Source organism: Rattus rattus, chromosome 2, assembly GCF_011064425.1.
Source record: "Rattus rattus isolate New Zealand chromosome 2, Rrattus_CSIRO_v1, whole genome shotgun sequence".
In the NCBI taxonomy this organism is placed as follows: domain Eukaryota; kingdom Metazoa; phylum Chordata; class Mammalia; order Rodentia; family Muridae; genus Rattus; species Rattus rattus.
In genome coordinates this window covers 125,802,098-125,812,527 of record NC_046155.1, presented here as the reverse complement: position 1 = coordinate 125,812,527, position 10,430 = coordinate 125,802,098, and the positions used below count along the sequence as shown (strand labels likewise).

The 10,430-nt window shown below is 42.4% G+C and overlaps 1 pseudogene; it reads left to right on the top strand.

The window, feature by feature from the left end:
• The first annotated feature begins 2,941 nt into the window (after positions 1 to 2,941).
• LOC116893243 lies at positions 2,942 to 3,628 on the top strand (annotated as a pseudogene).
• The last annotated feature ends 6,802 nt before the right edge of the window (positions 3,629 to 10,430 follow it).

Below are 10,430 nucleotides of genomic sequence, written 5' to 3'. Positions count from 1 at the left end.
ACTTTAAATAAATTTTGTTAACAATATTTTAGCTAAATTAATTGACATCTGTTGGACAAAGTAAGTTCCATGTGTGGTCAGGCTGGGAGTCAAGGTTTGGCATGCAAAGCTTTCGATGGCAGATGGAATGAGGAAGCAGAGCAAGTGGCACAATCTAGTGCCTGGCTATTGCTGTCTGCTCCTGATTCTCCATGGGGACCGCCAGCCAGCCTTATAATGGGGAAGCACAGAGTGCCACAGAGATCAGAGAAAGGTGTGCCTCACTCAGCATGAACACAGCAGACTTACCTAAGAGGAATTAGATGAGCTGGTGTTTGGAGATGAGTAGGACTCACCATTCAGTCCCTCACTGGGTCTTAATTAGGATTTTATTGCTATGCAAAGACACCATTCTTATAGAAGACATTTATCTGATGCTGACTTATACAGTTCAGAGGTTTAGTCCACAGTCATCCTGGTGGGAAACATATCAGCATGTAGGAAGATTTGAAGCTCAAGAAGGAGCTTAGAGTTCTGCATATGTATCAGCTGGCAACAGGAAGAGAAAGTGACATGGGCTTGGCTTCAAAGGCAACCCCAAGTGACACACTCGCTCCAACAAGGCCACACGGTCTAATACAGTGACTCCCTATAAGCCTATGGGGATCATTTTTATTCAAATTCCCACACTGGGGGATGATTTAAGAATGGCCACTATTATACCCACTTTTGGAAACCCACTACTGGCTTTTAAGTGTTTGACTTGGCAGCGAAGTAACAACAAGCCTTCTTGCAAAAGCTTTTATTCACTCTGTGACTCTCAAGGCTGTGAACAATGTTCAGGATAATTTAGCACCAACATGTGCTTCCATAGTTTATTGTGAGAGTTATCACTTGCCAGTCTGAATGCTCTGTGAAAACAGGAAGAAAATAACACGTCATGAAACCACAATTGGAAATTCCAAGCTCAGTCCTTGGGAGTATGAGAATCCTGACACTTATACCATTGGGCCAAGGAATAGAAGAGTTGCTCTGATTTGGCCCATGTGCACAAAGGTCTAAAATAATGTGATTCTTCCATGAGGTATTATCAATCTCTCACTGCCGTGGGGCATACTTTCCACTGGAGGAGCCATGCTTGTCTTTATGTAGCTGACCATCAGTTATATTTTCTCTCCTCTACATAGTAGGTTCCTGTTGATTTTCTTTCTTCCATTCCTTCAGCTTCTCTCCATAGTAGATACAGTCACTTGCTAGGATCTGCTCTCACCAATGCAGGCTGCAGTCTGAGCTGTGATCTCTAATATGACAAGACCAATCTCTTTCACAGAAACCTGTGAATTCTTTTGGAATTTTATGCCTCCCTTCCACATGTAACTTCCTTCTAGCAGAACAATATGGACAAGTTGTTTAAACCTAGTACTTCTGCTTTCTTATACTATGGTATAATATTGGAATATCAGCTATGCTCCAATCATTGGGTTTTGCTAGGTAGCTTCCATGTTAATAAATATAACGAATCTAGAAGAAGCCCTACTTTATACTGTGAAGGCTCTAGAGATAGTGGAAGCTACCATAGTAATCATCCTAATCATCCTCTCTGTCTCTGTCTCTGTCTCTCTGTCTCTGTCTCTCTGTCTCTGTCTCTCTGTCTCTCTGTCTCTGTCTCTCTCTCTCTCTCTCTCTCTCTCTCTCTCTCTGTGTGTGTGTGTGTGTGTGTGTGTGTGTGTGTGTGTTGTGTGTGTGTGTGTGTTCTGGTTTACTGTTAGTTGACATCACTGGCCAGGGGCAATGGAATTACAGAGAGCAAAGCAGTGGACAACTGGAACAAAGGTGAAAAAAATACAGACTGGGTGATCCTGAAATATAATCAGTCCAGTAAGACAAAGAGCTAACTAATTAGCTCCAGAGAATGGACTGCATACAACACCTACCAAAGCAGCAATTGTGTTTTTAAACGGCATCTTGTCACTTGCCCCTCACGAGATGTATTGTATGTGTGCAAGTTCTTAGAGACCAAATTTTCTCTTCCCATAAAACATTATGGCAGCAGTCATGGCCCTAACTCAGACAAAAACAATCAGTGTGGATCCACTTCTTAAATCAGAGCTGTGTGGCTAGCAGTGATTAGAAAAAGAGCTTAGAAACTGTCAGAATAATGGATTTAAGCAAAAGGGAAACCTCATGATGAGGAAGATTATAGTGGTACAGAGGCTGAGCTGTGTAAAAACTGAAAGAGAAGGGAAGAGAGGGAGGAAGAGGGAGAGAGGGAGGGCAAGGGGTAGAGGGAAAGAGAGGGGCACTGGGGAGAAAGAGATCACATTTACTGATAATGGGGCAAATGATTTGCTGATTTCTAATGTGGTGTGGGGAGAAGGAAGCATTGCATGTTTAGGTAAGAACTGAACATTTCAAAGTCATTTGTGGATGTGTGAAGGAAGGAGTCATGCCTTTCTTCGAGCTCAAACAAGAAGAAAAAGAAACCAAGTTTCAGATCAGGCAGTGTTAGCACAAAATAGAGGTTTTAAAATGAACAGTATGAAGGAAAATTATGCTAGAAAGCAACTCCTCAATCCAAAGCTTAGGTGCTTTGGGGATCAAGGTGGATGAAGAAAGAGATGGTGGGGGATGCAGAGATAGCTCAGCAAGCTAAGAGCATCTACTGCTCTTACAGGGAACCCGGGTTCAGTTCTCAGGACCCACATCATGCGGCTAACCTGCATATAACTCTAGTTTCTGAGAATCTAATGCTCTCTTCTAGCCTCAGAGGGTACTTACATATATGGGGCACACACACACACACACACACACACACACACACACACACACACTCAGGCACACCTATATTCATAAAATAAATAAATAAATGTATCTTTAAAGAACAAAGAAAGTGACTTATTCTCTGCCAACAATCTTCACTGCATGTGCTTTGGCTGCTTCATTGCCTGGTCCTAGGCTGATTTTAATAGAAGAAGTCACTGTGCTCATCACTAACAATGACTCTGGCATGTACAAAACTGACTTTACTAATGAATATGCTCCCAGAGCTATGTTTCCCTTCATTGACTGGTACCTTTGACACTAGGGTGTCATGGTAGGCATGAGACAGAAGGACTCTTATGTGGGTGAAGAGGCCAATGTCAATAGGAATATCTTGACCCTGAAGTACTCTATTGAACACTGTATTGTCACCAATTGGGAGGATCTGGCACCACACATTCTACAATGAGCTGCATGTAGCCAATGAGGAAAACCCAGTGCTTCTGACTGGAGCACCACTCCCAATCTCAAGGCTAAGAGAGAGAAGATGACACAGATAATGTTTGAAACCTTCAACACCCAAACCATGTATGTGGCCATCTAGGTGATGCCGTTCTGTGTGACTCTGGGCACACCATTGCCACTGTCATGGCTCCTGGTCCCTGGGTCACACATACAATGACTAACTATGAGGACTATTCCTTTCTTTATGTCATCCTTGGTCTGGACTTGGCTGGCTGGGACATGACAGACTACCTCATGAAGAGTTTGACTGGTGAGGGTTACAGCTTTAACCCACAGCTGAATAGGAGATTGTGTATGACATTAATGACAGGTTGTGCCATCCCAGAATTTTGAGCAAGAAATAGCCACTTCAGCTATTCAATGAGATCAGCATCATCAATGAGAGATTTGATGTCCAGAAGTGGTCTTCCAGTGCTTTGTACTGTGCATGCAGTGCTGTGGCTTCCATGAGATCATCTTCAACTCTACCACTATGTACCCAGTCATTGCTGACAGGATGCGGAAGATCAAGATGCTGTCTTCCAGCACAATAAAGATCAAGGTCATTGCTCCCCTGAGCACAATCCCTCACAGCATAGGTGCTAAGTCTGGATTAATGGCTCCATCTTGGCCTCACTGTCTACCATTTTACAGATGTGGATCAGGAAGCAGGAGTATGATGAGTTGGGTCCCTCCATTGTTTGCTGCCAATGCTTCTAGAGGGACAGAACCAGGCATCTGCTGCATGAGCTGATTCTGAAGTATCAATTTGTCCTGGCTAAATTATACACCTCACACTAGCCTCTGAAAAGTGAAATAAGCCTTTGAGAAGAAATTTCTTCTTGAAGCTGTGTCTGATATCAGCACTGAACTGTAGAACTTGTGGCTGATTTTTGACCATGTCTTAAAGTTAACCGTTTCTTCATTGCATGGTTAATAACGTGTATATCCTGATCTAGTCCTTAGTCCATGTGGCTCAGTCACTTGGTGGCCGTGTAAAACATACTATGCAAGAGAAATCTCCAGCTTGATGGCTTCATGCGAGTGCCACAAAATGTCCTTCCATGTTATTAACTAACAGCTGACCAACCCAGGATTTCTGGAGGCTGAGAAGTTCCTGAACCAGTTACCTCATCCATCTTGCTGTTTATCAAGGTGGGAAAGTCTGAGTCTTAGGACCAAGTTTCATTCTACTGGTTTTCCTCCTTTCCATGGTGGCTTGTGATTTGCCTGAATTGGTAACAGTTTCATTTACACCTATGAATTGATTCACCTTTTTAACGTATGTAAGTCTTTTTGTAGACAATTCTTTAAGACATGACATATTTTGGTTTCCTACTGTTTGGTGAGAACATTAGGCCCCAGTAACAAACACATCATTGTGTAAAGAAAAATGAATACTATCATCACTAGAAAAAGATGGTAGGCGGGAGTGAGAAGGATTTCTGAAACAAACAAACAAAATCAACCTCATGACTTCATTCAACAGTATTATTGAGAGCCTAAAATGGAACCTACGTTGAGCATTGTGGCCTTTTAAACAGCAGTATAACCCACCCTCCTCACCATGACCATGGTCCTCAGAGATTGGTGTGTCTAGTGGCGCACAGATGAACGTACTTATTTTGCCATTGACTTTACAGATAATGTTTATCTACCCTCACAACAACCCCATGGGTAAAGTGCACATATTATTTTAATTTCACACACGAGGAAGTGCAAGCTCAAGGCAATGGAGTGATGGTCCATTGGGCACAGAGGCCATATGCACAGTAGGACCAGAGATCCCAGCTCCCTACTGACTCCTGACTCAGGCAGTCCACACAACTGCCCATAATGGCTTAGTTCCCATCATGTTGATTAAGCACAGGACATTTCCTGTTATACTTATAAATCTATGTTTCTTTTTTTTTTTTTACTCCCAGAATATAATTCTCCTAAGAAGCCTGGGGCATTTAGACATTTAAAATTCTGATCCATTCAACTCTCCTCAGGAGACACAGAATGGTACAGAATTCCCAAGTGGTAGGTGCTTAATGGAAAACCAAGAAATACAACAATTTACATGTCCTTTTATATATATAAAGAGCCTCTGACCTCCTGGTAGGAAAGTAAATGTGAATTAGTAATGAAATGAGGTTAGAAACAATAATGAAACCAGAACAGAATGAGAGTCCTGGGGCAAAATTGGAATATTTGTATTCAGAGGTGTTTTCTTCAGAGAATCCCAAGGCCAAGGTTGTGAACAAGGAGCCTGACCACACAGGAACAGAGGGATACCAGTGTAGACATCGCCTGAAAAGTCCTTCCTCACAATTCAGCTAGTTTTCTGTCTTCCAATAATTGCATTTTTTTCATGCCACGGGGTCAGAATTAATTGTTTGGGTTTGTCCTAGGCTCACACGTACTGAGGCTGTAAGCTTTGCTTTTCCAAATATTTGCTTTTATTGCACAGGTTTAGTCTAGACCTTGTAAACAGAACAAGAAATAGCCTCAACATTCATATAAAATGTCTTCGTTTTCTAAAGATGCCTGTTTATGACTGATTATATTTACTCACTGTTCAGCCTGTGGAACTGGGTTGCTGCTTTTCTTTCTGTTCTCTGTAAAGCATCTAATCTCTGCAGGGGAAACACTAGGTCCCTGGATTTTTCTGCCTTGCCACTCTGTTTCTGTGGAGGAGTCCCCAGTGCTATTCTTATTCCTCAAACTAACACCAGGGAGAGGATCTCAAAATGCAACTTTGCAAGTTCAAGGCCTATAAGAGATACAAAGTAAATTTGAGGCCAGCCTAGGGAACCTTAGAAAGATCCCCCTTTTTTTTTCTTTTTTTCGGAGCTGGGGACCGAACCCAGGGCCTTGCACTAAGTGCTCTATCACTGAGCTAAATCCCCAACCCCTAGAAAGATCCCTTTAAAAAATGTTTCAAAGGGTCTGGGGTAGGGTGAGGCAAATAGTAGTGGTGGTGGTGGAGAAATGGCTCAGTGGTTTAGAGCACTTGTTGCTATTAGAGAGGACTCAAGTTCAATTCCCAGCATTTACATGATGGCTCCTAACCATCCTAAGTGTGGTTGCAGTGAACCTGCTGCCCCTTTCTGACCTCCACAGGTACACATACATACGTGCAGACAAAACATTCATATACATGAATTAAATACATCTTCAATAAAATACATAAAAGCACCAAGGGGTAGGAGTATAGCTCTGATAGAGCACATGCTTAGCATATGTGAGGCACTAGATACAACCCCTAGTATCATCAGAAATCCACCCACCCAACCAAGAAGCAAAGGGGGTCTTACCATGTTGTTCTTTTTCATTAAAGACTCCCAGAGACTTCCTACCATCTCAGAATAAGCTTTGAATCCCTTCCTTCAATAGAGAAGCTGCTTTGGTTTCTGACGGGTTTCATCCTCAATTGTAGTTTAGAACTTTCAAATTTACTCAAATTCTTCACAAACGAGGCTTGTTTCTGCCTCTATGTGTTTGCAGGAGTCAGGTTCTCTAACCGAATTCACCTTTGCCTCTTTCTTTGCCTCTGAACTTCTACAACCCCTTCAAAAAGAGATGCCCAACTTTTTGTCCCTTCTTTCTCAATGTCACATTTACCACATAAAATGTACCTTTTGGGGATGAGAGATGGGTGAGGGGTTAAGAGTACTAGCTGCTCTTCCAGAAGTCTTGAGTTCAATTCCCAGCAACTGCATGATTGCTTGAAACCATCTGTAATAAGATCTGATGCCCTCTTCTGGCATGCAGATGTACATGAAAACGAAATATATATATAAACTGTTTTGTTTTTCCTTACCCTTTTACCCCCTAGAGTGCTTCTGCCTAAGATAACATGCTGTGAGCATCATTTTTGAGTTTTTGGCAACTACATTGAAAGCTGTAAAATCTCCAAGTGATTAACCTTAACTACCTATCTTATTGGCCCTCATCGATCGAAACTATTTTTTATTTTCAATGTGGAATGAATTCATAGATAATGAGGATATTTTCTATTCTTTCCATAACTATTTTTAGAAACAATGTTTATATTTTAAAACAAAATAGCTCATGTCAAATATGGTACTAAAACCCTGCACTTCTCACTTCTATGAGTTTTGTAATATTTAGAGTTCAGAAAGGGGATCAGGCCAGGAGACAGGTCATCAGGTAAAAGTTCTTGGCTTGCAAGCCTAAGAACCTGAGTTCAATCCTCAAGTTGTGTTCAGATACTGTGCTTATCAGTATCTGAACTTACACAGCGGCTCACGCATGCATTCTCTCTCTCTCTCTCTCTCTCTCTCTCTCTCTCTCTCTCTCTCTCTCTTTCTCTCTCTTACATACAAGCAAGTAATGAATACATAATTTTTAAAGGATTTATCCAAGTCAAATGTAAAACATTTCCAAGAACTAGAGTATAATTTTTAAATTGAAAGCAAATATCCATACATGTTCTTCTACTAAATTAGCCATATTTCAGGGGTGTCACAGTTTCAGGCAGCCAGGACCAGGATAGAGCTTTGAGCAGCCCAGTCCTAGGAAGTGAGGCCCTTGAGAAAGTGGTCCTACTAGCCATACCCATGGCACCACTGGGTGCTGTGTTGGTGGAGCAGCCTGGAGATCCAGCTTCTCTTCTATCTCCCTATCTCACCAAGCACAGAGCCAATATCCAATTGGCAGGCAGGTGTTCAGTGTAGTAGTATGGAGAGGTACTTGAACTTAATGTGGGTTTTCTGGTGGCAGATTTAATGGAGACACTGGGACACAAAGACATGACCAGAGTGTCTTTCTAAATGACAGGAGACTGTGCATCATGAACCCAAATATAAATAAATAAATTAATTAATTAATAATAGCACTGTTAGTCAGGGAGGGAAGAAGGGAGGAAGGGAGAGAAAGACACAGAAAGAGTAGGGGAGAGGGAGACACAGGGGGAGGGGGAGAGGGAGCTCAGTTGCAACTGGTTCCACAGGGAAAGAAGATCCAGAAATGTGACATGGTTTTAACACTTTCTTGGGGAAAATGTAAGAGCTCTGAACTCCTATAGCATGTGCAAAAAGCAAGCGCTAGAACAATGAATTGCTCTTGGCCTAGGTTAGGGCAGTGTATTCCAAAAGAATGGCCCAAAGGGATCAAAAGCTTTGGACCATATCACTGCCTCACAGTAACCAATACTAATCCCCCTCCATTTTAAAATGAGTGTTTCCGTTCTCATCCTTAGAGATGCACTTAATCCTTGGAGGGGAAGACCATCTCTTCTTGCCTTTACCAACCCGTCGCAACCTGATGAGAATGAAGAGGATAGCACTCTGTGAAAGAAAACGCACTTGGCATCTTCTCATCTTCCCCACGAGCCACTGCATTATGTTAACAGAGTTGAACTAGAGAGGTTCAGGTAGGAGGTGGCCAAAATCATTGCTATTATTTAATAATATTATTAATTAATTAATTAATTAATGATACACTATTCCATAGTAGAAAAGCTCTTCAAGTAAACAGGACAGGGGAAGACAAGAAAGAATACAGGAAATACTGTGTTCACTACCTTGTGATGGGCACTGTAGTGCTCTGCCCAAATCAAAGCCATTCAATTCTTCAGCTGCATGTTTCCTGTTCATTATTCACACTGAAAGTGTTCCCTGGATTGCCTCACCCAAAGGCATGCCTACTCCTGGGAGAGCCTTGGTGCAATAACCTTGGCTAATGTAGGGTGTTCAGTGGCTAGCCGCATCCCTTCAGTGCACAGAAACTGTGGAAGTCCACCCAGCTCTAGAGTTCTGTGGTGGCTGACTGAGCCCTTGTTGACTCTGTACTGCAACTCACTCTGGGCAACCTCTACACTGTGTACAGCTTTCCCTCCACCCCCCACCCCACCCACCTTGATTCTGGAGCCAAACATCTTTGCTTCAACTGAACACTGGGTAAGTAATTGGCCTGAGGGAAGACTCCACGTTTCAAGACAAATAGCTGTCCTTAAGGTAAGAGTCAGCTTCACTGCAGGAGGATACCTGTAGGATCCTGCCAGACTGAAAAGATAGAATATTTAAATCTTCCAAATGAGGCCGTCCTGCAGTATAAAGGGTGGCATGTGAGACCTACTTTGGAGGAGGGTTGGGCACATATACTTGCTCTTATATAAGGTAGAAAATGTGTGTAGTGTGATTCCAGTATCACTTCGATACATATTTATGGAACATATAAGTACTTAATATTTGAACCAAACCTAAAAGTGGTTCTTGTGCCGCATATGACCGTGACCATCAGTTATCCTTGCAATGACCACTTACTTTCAATGGCAGTCTTTCCATTGACATTATTCCGTTGACACTATTTTCACAGGAGTTTCATCCATCCCATGCATAAGATAAGCTTCATCTTTGTTCCTGGAGAACTTACATTCCAGAAGAGACTGATGTAACATTCCATGTGTTCTGTGTGGCAACAGTTGTGATGAGTCCCTCTAAATGCATGGCACTGTGCAATAGAGCCTACGATAGGGGACTCCAGTGAGTGTGGAACACAGAAACGGTTTATTTAGGGAAATGACATTGCAGCTCAGAGCTGGTGAGTGAACAGCACCAGCCTAGAGTCAGAAGAGCCTGAAGCCCTCCAATCATGTGTGCACTCTGGGGACTGAGGTGTGTTGTCAAGGGCATGGGGAATGCAGGGGAGCTCTGCACTGGTGTAGGCTGGTTGTAGAGACCCGGATAAAGCTTTGGACTTTATTCCAGGGTTAGAAGCGAGTCATTGAAAAGTTGTAAAAGAGAGTGACAGGATCAGATAGAGTTTTTTAAAGTATTGCCTTTCTTCAAGCATTAGACAGGGTTAAGAAGAAGCCAGGGACAAGCATCTGACTTAAGGGAAAGATGATGGTCACTTGGGAGACGGTGAATCACAGCCATACTGTGAAGAGTGGCAATGGATACTGGGAGCTCAGTTTATCTGACTGAAGATGCACAGGGCAGAGCCCTTCTGAGACTACATTCCCCCAACGAATTGTCAACTCCTTACTCAGAAATTCTTAGCCCGTTTCTAGTGTCAGCAAAATTATGAGAGTTGAGAAAATGAAATTATACACCATGTCATTGAACATCATAACATTTGCCACCAAAAATATAACAACTTTCCCAGAGAAAGAGTTATACACAGGTTCTAGAAGTTGTCACTGTAACTATGGTGAGAGGAGCCCCAGGAATAAA